Here is a 16,958-nt window from a genome sequence, read left to right on the forward strand (position 1 = left end):
AATGTGGTAGGGGAAGCATCGACTAGAAAGCTGATAATTCTCTCAATTTCATCATCTCAAGCTTGCATAAACTGAAATAATTAGAAAAAGCAAAGGAAAAATAATACCTTTCCAATAGCTATTTATTTTCAAAATGCATAATTCTAACTGCATAATTTTCCTTGCAATGTCTTAAATAGAAAAAGAAGTATTTTAAATTTGATGGAACTTGTATAGTGAATTTTACAGGGTACTTTTTTATAGATATTTTTATAAATATCTGTAAAGAAATTAATGGAATTTTATTTTTTTAAGTAACTTTATACTTTCACCTTCTTTTTTCAGAGGATGAGGTGAGATGTTACACAGTAGAAATACATAAATGTTATTTACATAATGAAAAAATAAGTTTGGGAACTTGCATTTGGGAACTACATTTAAATTTAAAAAAAAAAGAAAAAAAAAAGAAAAAAGAAAACTTTTATATTTTACTGTGAAACAAGGTTTGCTAGAGATGTATATTCAATAGTGACTATGAGAAAATGATATCCGAAAAGACTCAAATAGTTTGCCAGCAGTATAGCTTTAAAATAAACCCACAGGCTGCAATATATTCATGCCTCAGGAATACTGTGGGAAAACAGAAGCTACTGTAATAATCCTTAAAAGAAAATGTATATGAAATCTCAACATCAGAAGGTTTCTTTTGTTTTGTTTTGTTTTTCTTTAATAGGAGAAACTCTTGCAGTGTTCTTCTCAGATTTTAATCAAATAATTTTATGTGAAGCATCAACTAGACAGCATTCTGCTGATTATTATATAGATTTAAAATATTATTAGCAAAGTGCTAATGAAATTGATGCCTCACCATAACAAAATGTGTACATCAATAGTGTAATAGGGCTGGGATATATATGGAATGGAGGGTGCAGAACATATTATTTAGTTCTCTTATTTGTTTTTCCCCTGATTGCTTCAGTAGATATGCAATTCATTTCATGAGGTGGAAAAAAGTGACTTAGAAAATGATGTAAACATTTACCACCTTCTTTCTAGTAAAATAAATGGTATTTGTCAAGGATACTCAATTTATGATTAATCAAATTTCTGTTGCATAACTTAGCACAGCTCAATCACAGTCCAAAAGATCAGAGCTTCGGCACTCATGCAGATGAAATGTGAATAGAAAAAAAAAAAAAAAAGTAGAAATGAAAAGAAGTTGAATTCTTTCTCATGTGCACTTTACATCAGTGCACTAACTTTGTTTTTTACCATTCCCCTTGTGTTTGATGTTAAAAATACACTTTCTGATTTTTTTTCTGATTTCTGATAATTATTGAGATCACTCAATAAGTATCGTCATGGGCAAAACAGACACAACATAGGGAGATTAATATAACTTATTGCCTATCACTAGCAGACTAGAACAATGAGAAACTAAAAGCAATATAAAACCACCTTCCTCGCCATCCACCTTCTTCTACCTTCGCCCCCCAAGCGGCACAGGGGAATAGGGCATGGGGGCTGTGGTCAGTCCCTAATGCTGCATCTCTGCTGCTTCTTCATAGTCACACTTCCACTGCTCCAACAAGGGGTCCCTCCCAACAGGTTACAGTCCTTCCTGAACTTGATCCTGTGTGAGCTTCCTGCATGCAGCAGCTCTTCAAAAACTGCTCCAGTATGGATCCATACCATGAGGTCCATCCATCACGAGCAAACTGGTCTAACATGTGTCCCACACGGGTGGCAGCTACCCCCAGATCACCTGCCCCTGTGTGGGCTCCTCTCCATGGGCTGCAGCTCTGACCCGGAGTCTGTTCCTGTGGGGACTCTCCATGGGCCACAGCCTCCTTCAGGCCACAACCACCTGCTCCACCAGGGGCTCCTCCACGGGCTGCAGTGTGGAGATCTTTTTGGCCATGGTACACCATGGGCTGCAGGGAGATAACCTGCTCCACCATGGGCCTCTCCACCAGGGCAACTTCTGCTCTGGGGCCTGGAGCACCTCCAGCCCTCCTTCTGCACTCACCTTGTTGTCTGCAGGGCTTTTTCTCACTCGCTCTCCCAGCTGCAGTTGTGCAGCTGTTTTTTTTCCCCTTTCTTAAATTTGCTTTCAAAGAGGCCCAACCACTGTTGCTCATTGGCTCAGCTCTGGCCAGCAGCAGGTCCCTTTTGGAGCCGGCTGGAGCTGGCTCTGATCTAATGTGGGGCAGCTACTGCGTTCTGCTCACAGAGGCCACCCCTCCAGCCACCCACTACCAAGGCCTTGACACATAAATTCAGTACAATCATATTAATGCAAACTAGAAACGGCTCACTAAGTACTAAATTCATTATTCTGGGTCTGTTATCTTACCAGAGGCCTTGCTGACTTATGAAATGACATATAGTGTGAAGCCTATCTTTCAGTAGCAGACAATTGGGACATAGAGTCTAGAGACCCATTCTGGGTTTGCAGCTGGACATTAGATGTGATTCTGTACAAAGTGAGAATTAACAACAGATGCCCATGTTTTGGCTGGTAACCAAGCCCAGTACTGAAAACAGAATGTCTCCTTGTAGTAACATTTCAAGTCAAATCTGCAGTCCAAGCTATCACTTTCTGGCATGATACATGGGTGCCTAGCATTCTCTTTCATACATATGAATTTCACTGGTCATCATTTCCTTCACTCAGAGTTATGAGCATACCAAATATATAAATGCAACAGGAAATGGACCACCAAACTTTCTTGAATGTTTTGAGTAACAAGCTGATTTTTAATAAAACACAGAACGTGTCATTTAAACTTTTTTCTTCAGTGCTAAGCTTAACTTCACGTTGTTCTGACTGAAAAATAGATGATAATTCTGTAGCATATCAATTCTTCCTGTTCACAGTAAAATGTCCTCTTCACCAGAGGCTACAGAAAGATGATGAAAGAATTACTTTTCTAGATGGGAGAATTCAGAGGCTGACATATGGCTTCAGAGTTCACTTAAAGACAAATGTTTATCTTACTCAAACATCATTTTTTTGTTAATCCGAAGGGGAAGAATATTCTTTCTTGCACTAGCAGTAGAATGTTGTGGTTTAACCCAGCCAGCAGCTAAGCACCACGCAGTTGTTTGCTCTTCCCCCACAGTGGGATGGGGAAGAGAAAAAAAAAAAGAAAAAGAGAAAAAAATGAAAGTTTGTGGGTTGAGATAGAGACAGTTTATTAGAACAGAAAATAAAAGGAAAATAATAATAAAGATGATGATAGTACTACTAATAATAAAGTGTACGAAACAAGTGTTGCACAATGCAATTGATCACCACTAGCTGACCGATGTCCAGCCTATCCCCGAGCAGCCGGCCCCCCCACACCGGCTAGCCACCCCCATATTAATTGTTCATCATGACGCCATATGGTACGGAATACCCCTTTGGCCAGTTTGGGTCAGCTGTCCTGGGTCTGTCCCCTCCCAGCTCCTGCTGCACCCCCAGCCTGCCCACTCACAGTATGGGAAGCTGAAAAGTCCTTGGCTTAGTGTAAGCACTGCCCTGCAACAATTAAAACATCAGTGTTTTATCGACATTCTTCTCATCCTAAATCCAAAACACAGCACCGTACCAGCTACTAGGAGGAAAATTAACTGTATCCTAGTTGAAATCAGGACAGAGAACTATACATAAAATAAGTAAACCCATTTGTTATTAACATTCATAGGATAAAGAATTAATGAAATTTCTGAAAATAAGCAGAATATAAATAACGCTAAATAAGCAGTGCAAAAAGCTTTATTTGCTTTTTACAATGAAAGACCTTTTCACAGGGATAGTCAAAAGGACATTCCCATCATTTTTTGAATTTCTAGCTAAATTTCTTAAATCTCTAAAGAACATTAAGTAGTAGGATATATTAATTGTAATTAAACCTACTTGTGAGGAAAAATGCTTAGTAGCAGATTACTCATTAAAGAACTCAGCCAGACAGCTGTTTATTTTGCCAGCAGATGTTCTTTTTTCCAGTCATGATAATCTTGCAAGTCATTTTTCCCCATAGCTCAATGACAAAATCTGTAAGATCCGTAGTTAATCTCCAAAGGCATATAAAGGCTATAGGACTTGCTGGTGTTTAATAAGAAAGGAAAAGTAACAAACAGGAAATCTACTTTTGTAGATTGAAATGTTATCCTGTTACATATGTTGATTTTGAATCCTTCCAAGAAATTTACTGTGGGGGGGTGGGGGGAGTGGGGGGTGGAAGGAGGGTGCATTAAATAATAATTTGTTCTAAAACATTTGTAAATGGTTCTAAAAATGCCAGGTTTTATTTTACCTACCAAATGAACACAGAAGGTATTCACTTGCTCTGCTTGTAAATATTTCATTAATGTAAAGGCAATCACATGATTACTGAAAGAAATTTATTCCAGAAGGTGTTTGATCATATCTCTAGTAGGCAGACAAATCAGAGTATCTGTGCATATTCTGATGATGTCTCAGTCACACAGGACCAGTTCAGCATGGGTGATTATCTAAGTTACGCAAACTGAATATATTGCCAACAGAGGTTCTGTTGGGTAACAAGTCTGAATTAAGCTAAGCCTTTAATAAAAGCTTAGTGTAAATGACAATAAAAATAGTAATATAAAGTACATTGTGCTTTTTTAGTTAGTGTTCTTTTCTTTTTTTTGGGGGGGTGGGGTGGGATTTTTTTTCCCCTTCTGTTTTTCTTTTCTTAGAGGAAACTTTTAAGAGCTGTTCTTTGCTTGGGAAATGTGCTGACTCTTTCTGTCCTAAATTTGCCATTATGCAGCTTCTATGAATTTATCAAATCCCCAGGCAGAGCTGTAATTTTCTAATTCATTCCTACTTCTAAAATCTCTGCATTCCATATGGTGTGTAGCTATGAAATTAACGGAGTCAGGTAAATGGAAATTCACATTGCAGTGGCAGTTTTTTTTTTTTTTTTTTTTAATGTTCAGGCAGGGTCCAAATAAGCACAAAGGAACTGCATCAGCTATAGCCACATGATTTGATTACAGATCATAACTTTCTTTTATACTAGCAGCAATTCAGCGCCCAAAATCTCATCATTCTACTTCACAAGAATCTAAGAGAAAATGCCATATGAATGGTCTCCGGTTGCTAGACACTGACAGTTTAGCAGTTGTCCATATTGACAAAAACTACTTTAATAGGGGATATCTAAAGTTACACCAATAGAAGTGACAGTAGTATTAAGTGTGAGTACAAAGATGCTTGAACCAATCAGCCCAAACTGGTTTCAGTCTGGAAACAATCTATTGTGTTCATACAGTAGCAAGTTACTCAAATCTCTTTTACTACCAGATCTCTGTGGCTTGCTTTGCAACTTTACTGCTTTCATTAACAATGTCTTAGGGCTGTGTTTCTCGTTGCATGATACTAACCACTATTAATTGGCACAAATCAGGAATTTTTCAGTCAGAATTTTTTGTCAAAACAGGCAAATTCATTGGAGCTTCTTTGTAGAAATATTAAATATCAGCAAAGCTTTAATTAGTAAAGTGTTTGTTTGTTTGTTTGTTTGTTTGTTTTTCCTCCTAATTCTTGACAGTTTTTTTGGGTGGACTGATTTCTTCAACCTTATTTCAGTCAAGTGAGGAACGTCTCTCTTTCATTTCTGTTTAATGTTGAAATGCGATGGATTTACACAAATTCTCCTCCCCTCAGTTGTAGTCAGAAGATTCTTGTGTTTATTTAGAAAAGGATAATCTCTTTTTTCTTTCTCCCTTTATAGTCCAGGAAAAGAATTTTACACTAGTGCACATAATGCCATGCATCTTTAACTTTATAAATCTTTTGTTAAGTGTAATTTTTTTAAAAAAAGTTTTATAAATATTTTTAAGATTATAACCTTTCATAAAATTTTGAATATAAAAATATCCATTCATAGAATCACCAGAAAGCTTTTAAGTTAAGCTTCTTATTAAGGAATATTTTCTCTTTTATGATCATTGTGTCCACCTTACTGGAGGATTTCCCTACATCATGAACACTTTCTAGACAACCAATTATATTACAAATTTATATGCTATTAATTAAGATTTGTAAAAATAAAATGTTCAGTGTTCAGACATAAATAAGTATTCAGACTCATTTAGAAAAATACACACGTAGAACCATTTCTATGATTTGGTTTCATAGAAACCATTTTAGAAAAATACACAGATAGTACCTCTGTACCTCTGCTTTTCAAAGGACAGCATACTTTCCCTAATAATTCTTTATTTGGACACAGCAGAATGAGTAATTAAAAAAAAAAAAATGACCCCCCCCCAATTTTGGATTCAGACAATGATTAGAAATAAGACAGCTCAGTTTTGTTCTAACAACTTATTGTGGCAATTATGTGATCTGGAATAGTGTGTATAAATCCCATTCACAATCAATCTTAGGTGCCAAGTACTACATATACAAGGAAAATCCTAAGATGAGAATCTTACAGTCCATGTCAGGACTGTATTATATACCTTAGAACACAACAATAATGAAAAAGAAATTTGGTTCCCCAAAGATTTGTGGCTTTCCTATGGACCCCATTTTCATACCCCATGTCCAGTAACTAAACCCCTTTTGTCGAGAGATGCAATCAGACCTCATGGTCATTTGTTGCTCATTCTATTCAAGTAGGAAGGAATCCTCTGCAGACTGGGGAAAATCCAACAAGAAAAATAAATTCAATTAGTCTCAACATACAATTCTTCAGGTTTCCTATTTTACTGTATTGAAGCTTTATTTACAGAGCAATAGAAGCAGACCCCAAAGTGTCTGTTTTTAACTTGTCAGATGAGGAGTTGTTAGGGGAATGAGAAGTTAGGGGCACAAAATTCATCATACTACATTGAATATTTCACTCCATATTACTGTCAATATAGCCAAGATTAGTCTCAGCTATTTAGAGAGGTTTGGGTTTCCAAAGCAAACAAGCAAACAAAAACAAACAAACAAACAAAAAAAACACAATGTAACCCAACATATGGTGATTGTTGTTGAAAATAACCTCCTTTTCAATTAATATGATGTATCATTGAAAGAAATGCAATTTTCTCATTCATCTGGCCAAGTCTCTAATTGTTTTACAGTCAGGATTTACCTGAACTACTGTGATTTTCACTCCAAGTCATTCTTCTGTTCCAATTCTACATTTTTCTTCTTCTCATTTCTTCATTTTCTACTTATTTATTCTTACTAATAACAATGTATGTATAATCACTGACATGTTTACAATTATGATTTCTTCTTTTTCTTTTTTGTCATTTTTTTTATATCAGTTCATTTCCCCTGAAGTCACAGAAACTATATGTTGGACATTTTAAACTAGGAAGTATAGTACTGCTGTTTTTAGTGAAAGCCAAGTATATTGTCCCCTAGGTCTAGAGCTTTTAAGTAAGTGCTAAACATCGCAGTATCCATTTATCATAAGTATGAGCTGGCAGCTATGGTGTGTGTTTCATAGGCAGTAGCTATAAATATGTGGTAAAAGACTTTCAGCAAATGTTATCAAAATGTTTTAAAATAATAGATCTAGGTCTCAGCTCTGAAGTAGACAGAATCATGTAAAAATATGATGAAAATATTTTAATACGGCTCATGTGAGAAATGTAGGAGAAAAATAACTGAAGAACTTTGACATGAGATCCTTAATATAGCATTAAAATCTATTGGACATACACCAAAGCTGTCCAGTAGAGCTTATTGGATCCATTTGTGAGTTTAAAGTTTTATAACAGACATAAAATATAACTACTATCTATGCAGTACTTTATGTTTGCAACTCTTTTAGCACAAGCTCTACAGTAGTTCCATGAATTAGGTGAGTAGTATCAATAGGAAAAAGCCTACTGACAGCAATGCAAATAAATGAGAATAGAAAGGTGTGTAAGTAGCATAGTTGAACAGTTTCACAAAGAAATCTCTTGTTCTGAAAACAAGTTCCTTTTTATTCAACTAAATAATTTCTGAACCTTTTTGTAAGTGCTTAGTGGTGCACTTCCAATCACATCAGTAATATATTTACAAACAAAAAAGCAATGTAATTTAGATCTACCGAGGTGAATAGTGAATCTATTCATCTCTCCCCAGAAAAAAAATAATTATAGCTGAATGAGATAAGAACCATGGAACTGCCATGATCATAGATTGTATGTTAGACTATTTAGTAATAAATTAATTTATTTAATAATCCTGGAATAGTATGCATAAAAAAAAAAGTGAAATAAAATTCATTTAATAATATAACCTAAAGCAAGCCCTGCCTTTCCACTGTCCTTACCTTTACACTTTGAAAATTATTTTTCCCCAGATAAAATATGTATGTATAACAAATATTTTCATTTGTATCTCTAGCAAGGCTTTTATAAATTATAAGGTTTCATTTGAATAATGGCACAATGATCACACTAGTGTGACAGTATAAACATATAAACTGAAAATTTACAGGAACAGTTTTTAGTTTATACTTTCCTTTGCTGTTTTGGAATTGCCATGCTTAAAAATAATCCAGTTTAAGTAAAAACACTGAAACCTCATGAAAAGAAATGCAATCATTCTGGCAGGTACTGACTGACAATAATAAAACTTTACTGTCCGAGAGGGAAAGATGTAATATGGTATTAACAGAGTACTGAGAGAAAGAGAAACACAACTCAGCATCAGTTTGCAAATGTTATTAACTAATAATAAATGAGATTCTCACCCAATTTTCTTTTAGATAATGTTTTCCTTTCAGTTCTTCCAGGACCCTTTTACACTTTATTAAATGATTCTCTTCTGCCCTGTCCTTTTATCATTGCTCTCATACCTATCTCCATCAAACCCAAACTTATCTTACCAGTCCCCAAAACAATATAGCCCAAAGTTGGAAGGACACTGAACTGGACATCTTCTCAGTCAGATTCCTTTTATTTGAACCAACACTTTTTTTTTTTTTCCCTGCATTTAAATACAGATTACATTTTTAAAGAAAAAAGACACATTCCTCTGGATTAATTTTTTTGGAACAGAATTTATTTAAATTGTTTACAGGAATAATATATCTCTTTCAAACCATACATGATGTGTGTTACCCCTCAAAAATTATTGAATGAATAATGATAATTTAAATATATATGTATATTGATATATATACCAATATTTATCAAATTTTATTGATAAATATTTGATGATGATGTTTATAAATATTGATCAATATTGATCAATATTTGTCATTTATCAAATTATATATTTATCTATCTATCTATCTATAGATATATATATATCAATGCCCTTGATATATATATCTCACTGGCAACATATGGAAAGGGAAGAACATCATTCAAAATCAGACTCCCCATTGTTTGCTGATTATAAAACTTTAATATTAAAACTGAAAAGTGATTTTTCCCCTTAGTTTCCATTATAAACGTAAAATATATTTCCTGCCTTAAACTGATCTGAATTAATACTTAATGGGTTATAAATATAGTGTATTATAAAAAAAAAAAAAAAAAAAAAAAAGTGTGTTTTCATCAACTGCAGATTAGTGGAGATGCAGTGATGTTGAGATCTGTTGCATAAAAAGGACAGAAGAATTAGCAGTTACTTGTATCTCTTTTAAACTGAATTATCCTGCTGTATCATCTGGGAGAAATGTAGAAGATACATACTTTTGTCCTGTGGCAGAAGTCAGAAAAATTTTTTGTTCCAATTTACAAAGGAGAATTTGCAGGTTTGAGTCTCAAACTTAGCCATTAGACACTGCAGATATAAAAGGCATAACTCTTGGAGAATTCTGCTTTAAACAGTGGCTTACGAACAGAAGGAGACAAAAGGCATGAACACAATCAACATAAGTAAGTAGGTTTTAACCTTCTGTGTTACCAGCCAGTAGGGCTGTGTGAGTGGTTATAATACTATTGTTGGATTTGCAAAGTGTTTGCTGCCTCCTGTGCAGCAGCCTTAAGTGGGGAATAGAATCCCTTTTGGAATACTCCTCTTGTACTAAAAGAGCTGTTGTTCTGGTCTAAATGTGCACATTTACTTTTACTAAATAAGAGTACACTGTTATGGCCAAATAAATCCACTTAACCATATGTGCATGTCACTTTACTCTGCATAAATAGTACATGTCTGCCAACCCTTAAGAACCAGGAAATCTCATGAAAGATTATAAATCTCTAACTTATTCCATTTGGAGAAAAATATTCTGCATTTACAGATTTTTTAAATTTCTTTTTAGTTTAATTACAAGTATAAAAAGAAGTTGGATAGCAGTTCTGTTTGCGCAAGAAGACTTTACTTGAGATGAAAAATTGCAGCTGAAAAATTGCTTGTAACTTGTGTTACCAACCTGTTAGATGACCTATCAACTCAAGATCTCAGTAATGTATCTTCACAAATATAATAACCCTCCTAGTAATCCTGCACCCCATTAATATTGCTGTTTCTTTGAAATAAATTTGCAGATGTACCATGTATTCCAATATCCATTGCAAAATTGGATTAAAGAAATTACAACAAAGAGTGCACATTCTCCTTACACCCACTTGATATCTAAATAGGTTGATGAACATATACAATTGCATGTGGAAATCAGGGATTAGTATTTTTACTGTGCTAGGCAACACAACTTAACCATCTTCCAAAGAATATTCTGTATAATGTCAGCAAAAAACAGAAAGAAGGCAATTATTAAGAATCATGTGACGGGAGTTAAAAATAACAGATTCAAAATAAATCGTATTGATTTGGGGGTGGGGTGGGAGTTTGAATATTGTATATAAAATTGTCATATTTTTGTGTGGGGAAGTTATAGTTTGTTTTAGAAACAGATCTATTTTATTAAGAAAATTAACAGAGAGGAGATGCGATGTAGCTCCATCAAATTACTTTGAGCTACATAATATTGCCAGTATTCCTCTGGTGAATTGGGACATGATGAAGTTAAATTAGTTGCCTAAGACTGTATAGTAAGACTACCCTTGACATAAAGTCTTACTTTTCAGCTCAAGTCAACACTCTTCTACTATTCCAGAATTCATTTGCATATCGCCCACTGTGAAGCAGAAAGGATTGCAATGTCTAACACTGAAAGAGAGCAGGAATGCTTTCAAAGATAGAAGAAGCTTTGTTTGCAGAAACATCTTTTTTAACTGTGAGTGGCTACAAAGAAAATATTTTACAGTAACAAAACAAAAAAAAAAAAAATTCAATCCACAAAGACATTGGAGTAAGGAAAACAGCTTTACAGTATCATATGTGGCTGCATGATTCAGAGATTGGCAAGATTTATAAATGGATTCCTTTTTTTTTAAAAAAAAAAAAAAAAAAGGGAATTGTTTAAGTAGGAAAATATACTCACTTCCCATCATGAAGTCTTAAGTGTCCTGAGGCCACCTGGTAGCTTGGGATGGCTCTCAAACAGGCTTTCTCCTCCCACACTGATTGCAGCTCCCAGATAATCTGCAGGCTTGGCTGGCTGGGAAAACCATCTTCAGGTTCTCCCTTCCCTCTTTCACCATGCCCCATTCCTTGCCTGTTGCCAGCTATGCAACTTGTGCCCCAAATACTGTAACTTGTCTGTTCAGAGGTAGAATACGACCCCTTTTACTGCAGCCAAGTAAGGCACTTTGAAGTGCCCTATGCCACAGCCTTTTGCTGTGACAGAATGCTTAAGACAGAAAGTTCCAGCCCTCTTTGCTTTGTTGCCCTTTACCTAAACTGAAGGGCAACGGGTTCATTTTATGTGGTTTATAGAATAAAAATCGAGTGATATATGTCATGTAGCAGAGAACTTTCTCCAGGAGTAGTCTTACAATCTGTGCATTAAAAACTGCCTGAAAAATTCCACTGGACCGCTCCTACCCAACTTGCAGGTAGACTTTCATAAATAATCTACATTAAGATGATATTTGCTACTTAATAAAGTACCTTAAATATTCACATCTTCTATAGATCTTATGAAAACACAGTGGATGGAATTAAATTTTTTTGTTTTTTTCTTGATTTATGAATATATGCTGGAGACAGAAAACATAAAACGTTTTGCAATCTGATCTTAATTTCTCTTGCTATAGTTATTATCTTTGCATCACATAAAGTCTAAAAGAACAAGCAGATATCTGGTAGAGTGATGCAGGTATAAAGCATTATTGTGAAACTCACTGCTGCACCTCATCAAAGCCATCAGCAGAGAGAAAGCTTAATAGACATAGTATTTTTATATACAGCTATCTGTAAACACTATGTAGTATTCTGTTCCTTTCTATGACCTTATCCTATTATTTTTACACCTTCTCCTTCAAATCTAGATTCAGCCAATCAACTTATACACCTGTCTAGACTGTTTTAACCGCATACATTCAAAACCAGTTTTTGGAGAAGGCAGAATGTAAGAAAGGAATGCGAAGACGCTTTCTCTCCCTATGTAAATGCACTATGGGATTCTGGCCAAGTTGAACACACAAAGAAGGGAGATATCTTTTTGCAGTGCAGTCCCACTAATAAATTGGAACAATGAAAGCTTCTATTAATTCAATTTCTGAAAGCATGCAGTGTTTTAGAGGCCTAGTACAAGTGCATCCTCTAAACACAATGGTACAACTTTGCAATCTCTGCTGCCCTCCAAAGTTGCTTTCTGAAGAATAGCAATTTATCTTCACTTATGTCTAGGACAGACATTATATGATCACTTACAATTTTAATTGAAACACAGACTGAGGGTCTTATCTACTGATTGTTCTTGAATGAATGAATGATTAAATGCAAGTGTGCAGTTCAGAGTAAATGTTAGACTGGGTCCATAAAGTAGGATTCATTCTGCTCTTGATGAAGCTAAAAGTTATTTTTATCCTGGTCAAACAATTACCCTGAATATGACACCCTGAAAACATGCTTGCAGGTGTTGTTTCCAGACATATATGCACTGATGCAAAGTGAAGACAAATGACCCTACAAATATAAACTATGTTTCAAAGAAGATGACCAAATACAACACACAAATAACACTTGAAGACTTAGGACTAGATTTATAGCTTGGTGATAGCTGGCAATGTACTGTATTCTCAGTTTAACTCCCCAAAGGGATGGTACAAAACTGGTTGATGGATAGGTTATTTTTATTTAAGATACCAGTAGATGATTATTTCCGACCCCGCTGGACGGAAACAGGCAGTAGATTCCACATTTGCTTTTGTCCCAACTCTCTTCTTAAAATGACAGGCAGAACTGTGTGTCCTTGTTAACATCACGCAGAATGTATGCTTCCTACATGCTTGGCTACACATATGTTCATTTCTATTGATGCACTCTATTTGTATTACGTTTAATCTGCTATCACAGTAGATTCACAAGGGTAACTAGAATTAGCTGCTCGCCTCTAACTCTAAGATCCCCATGCAGTTCTGTGCAACACTGTGTTCCATTCTAAATGTAATGCTTCTGCTGATCTATGCTAACAGAGGCATAACTACATTACTTTTAAGCTGCCTTTCCTGACAATATCCCGTCACAAGTGAGAGCCACAGATGTTTATTAGATCTTAAGACTTAGGTTTGTGATGTTCTTCCTGATAGAGAAGTTACAAATCACAGCAGGTCTACACATGTAAGTATGCCAGAGTAAGGATGATGGGCCATATTTAATTAGCCAGAAAACATTTACTTCTTCCAAGACTATTTACAGAAAATCTTACTGTGCTCACCTTTAATAGCTTATCCATTGTGACTGGAACCTTTTATCAAGCTTATGTATAGTCAACATTCAAAAATATGATGACAGATTCACTATGTGCTACAATTAACACACTGTTGTGGTTTAACCTGGCCGGCAGCTAAACACCACACAGCCGCTCGCTCACCCTCCCCCCTCCCTCTCTGGGATGGGGAAAACGGGAAAGTGAAGCCTGTGAGTTGAGATAAAGACAGTTTATTAAGACAGGAAAATAATAATAACAATAACAATAATAATAATAATGATAATAGTATTACTAATAATAATGTGTACGAAACAAGTGATGCACAATGCAATTGCTCACCACCCGCTGACCGATGCCCAGCCTATCCCCAAGCAGCCGGCCCCCCACCCCTGCTAGCCACCCCTATATATTGTTTAGCATGACGCCAGATGGTATGGAATACCACTTTGGCCAGTTTGGGTCAGCTGTCCTGGGTCTGTCTGCAGCTCCTGCTGCACCCCTAGCCTGCTCACTGGCAGGACAGAGCGAGAAGCTGAAAAGTCCTTGGCTTGGTGTAAGCACTGCTCTGGAACAATTAAAACATCAGCACGTTATCAGCACTCTTCTCATCCTAATCCAAAACATAGCACCCTACCAGCTACTAGGAGGAAAATTAACTCTGTCCTAACTGAAACCAGGACACACACTATTTCAGTTCAGTTGTGCTTATAAAAATAGGTTTGACTAAGTGTAATCAAAAGCATTTGTGAACTGGTGTTAATTGATCTGTGCTTTAAAATTGGAAAAAGGAAAAAAAAAAAGAAAAAAAAGAAATTGGAAGAGGAAACTGACCACTTTGAGATGTAATCATGTTTGATAGGTTGGGTGATTGGGTGAGTATAGCAGAAATGTTTGGTTCTCATCATAATAATGGTCCTAGTTGCCATTTTCATTATTGATTCATCAGTTTTTCTATTAACACCAGGTAAGTAATATCCTGTAACAATGGATTCAGATCTTAATGATCAGCATCAGTTTTTGTAGTTCATAAATGTAATATCATTTGGCTTACGCATCAAAAAAAAAAAAAAAAAAAAAAAAAAAAAGCTTAATTGAAGGATTAAATTGGAATAAAGACATTTATACTTGCATTTATAAGACATCATATTTGCATTGGAATAGATATTTAGACTAGTAACCTCTGAATGCCCTTGCTAATCAGGAGATTGGGGATTCAGGGAATTAACATACTGAAGCAGCCATGAGTCACTAAGTTACTGTTGGTTAGCTGAGTTGTAATAGCAGATTATCTTTCCTTTAAGTACACTCAAGTCAATTGGTTGAATGATTTTAGACTAAACAGAAGTTACCTCACAACTGAGTCAGGCTACAAATTAAACAGGCATTAAAGATGTTATGATTGGGTATCTATATTTACCCTTAATTATTTTTCAGGGCCTGATATTTCTGATGTGGCCTTAGTCAAACCGGCCCATTGAGACAGATTTGGAATTCACTCCTTCAGAGAAGCTGAGTATTCAGATTACTCCCTTTTAAAACTCATAAAGACAAGTCATGACTTTCAATGAGAATTATTTTTTTTCTCATTGAATATATTTCATTTTCTACCACTTTATTTATTTATTTGTTTGTTCATTTTCTTTGAAGGAAACAAAGTAAAAATAAATCAGCTTCACAGCATCAACAATGTGTCTTCATAGCATCCCATAGCTTCAGTGAGTTTTAGTACTGCTATCTAAATTTGTAAAATTTATAAGTAAATCTGTAAAACACTTGATGAAAGACTGCATGCAATTTGTACATGTTGAGTAATGACCATACTGCCACTTCTAAATGGTAAAAACCTAGTCATATCCAAATGTAAGGATGCCCTTTTTATCCTTTCCATTATAATAGAAATAACAATGGCATCTTCCTTTGAATACATATGATAATTTTATAAGCTTAAGTACAGCAATTAAATAGGAATTGCCTCTTTGGACACAAATATATTCACTGCCTAAAATATATTCTACCTGTGTATATTATATTGTGGAGGGCTGACCTTGCCAGATGTCCACCCAGCTGCTTTCTCTCTGCTCTTCTTCAACAGAACAGGGAGAGAAAATAAAATGGAAAAGATTGTGGGTTGAGATAAAGACAGATAGATTACTTTCCAGTTATCGCCATGGGCAAAACAAGGTCAACTTGGGGAAAAATCCTTTAATTTATTGCCAATTATTATAGATTTGTGTGGTAAGAAACAGAGACAAATGCTAAAACACCCTCCCCCACTGACCCTTTGTACCCAGGCTGAACTTCACTCCTTCATTCCCAACTTCTATCTCTTCCTCCCTCTCCTCCTGAGCAGCACAGGACAATAGAGCTTGTGTCAGTTTGTAACATTTCATCTCTGCCACTCCTTCCTCCTCCTCATGCAGTCTCTTCCCCTGCTCCAGAATGGGTCCCTTCCCCAGGATACAGTCCCTCATGAACTTCTCCAGCATGCATTCTTCTCACAGGCTGCAGCTTCCTTCAGGACACATCTATCTGTTACAGCATGGGGTCCTCTCCATGGGCTGCAGTGTGCATATCTGCTCTGGCATAGTCCTCTCCACAGGCTGAAGAGGGACAAACTAATTCAGCATGGTCTTCTCCACAGGCCACAGGAAAATCTATTCTCCAGCACCTGAAGCACTTCCTCCTCCCCCTCCTCCTTCTCTGACCTCTGCAGGGCTGTTTCTAACACTCACCTCACTCCTCTCTTTCACAGCTGCTGCACAGTATTTCTCCCTCTCCTACATACCTCTTTCCCAAGGCACCACCAGAGTGGCTGCTGGGCTCAGCTGTGCCCTGAATTGAGGCTTTTGGATATTAAATAATATAATGTGTATTAATATATGCATAAGTCATGATGTAATATGTGATGCATGTATATTAAATATGATAATGTATTTTAATTACATTATAATAAAATACTTTTAAACAACTTGCTTAGTTCTAAATTTTAAGAAGTGTTTAAGTGTTAAGAAGATCCAAATGTAAATGTAAATATAAATCATACAGAATCTTTGAAGGAAAAATGCAGTATATGAAGGGTGAAATAGGAGTAACTAAATGATGCAGCTCAAGTGATTTAACTACCCTGATGAAGTACAAGACAGCTTGAGAGCTGAAATAAAATAAAAGGAAGACTCTCTTAAAGGTTCATAGAATTCATTTACTAGTAAGTATACCGTTCTCTCAGTTCATATTACAGCAAGTTGTTTCCTATTTTAATGCAAAACAGTGGTATCAATTACCCCTAAGCCTGAG

The 16,958-nt window shown here is 35.8% G+C and overlaps 1 long non-coding RNA gene across 1 annotated transcript in view; it reads right to left on the minus strand.

Annotated features, from left to right (window-relative positions):
• The window catches only part of LOC121066231, a 128,719-nt gene extending 117,099 nt beyond the window's left edge, over positions 1-11,620 (minus strand). The window contains exon 1 of the long non-coding RNA XR_005817603.1: positions 11,331-11,620. This is a non-coding gene — a long non-coding RNA (uncharacterized LOC121066231). The remainder of the gene's footprint in view (positions 1-11,330) is intronic.
• Between the last annotated feature and the right edge of the window lie 5,338 nt (positions 11,621-16,958).

Source organism: Cygnus olor, chromosome 2, assembly GCF_009769625.2.
Source record: "Cygnus olor isolate bCygOlo1 chromosome 2, bCygOlo1.pri.v2, whole genome shotgun sequence".
Lineage (NCBI taxonomy): Eukaryota > Metazoa > Chordata > Aves > Anseriformes > Anatidae > Cygnus > Cygnus olor.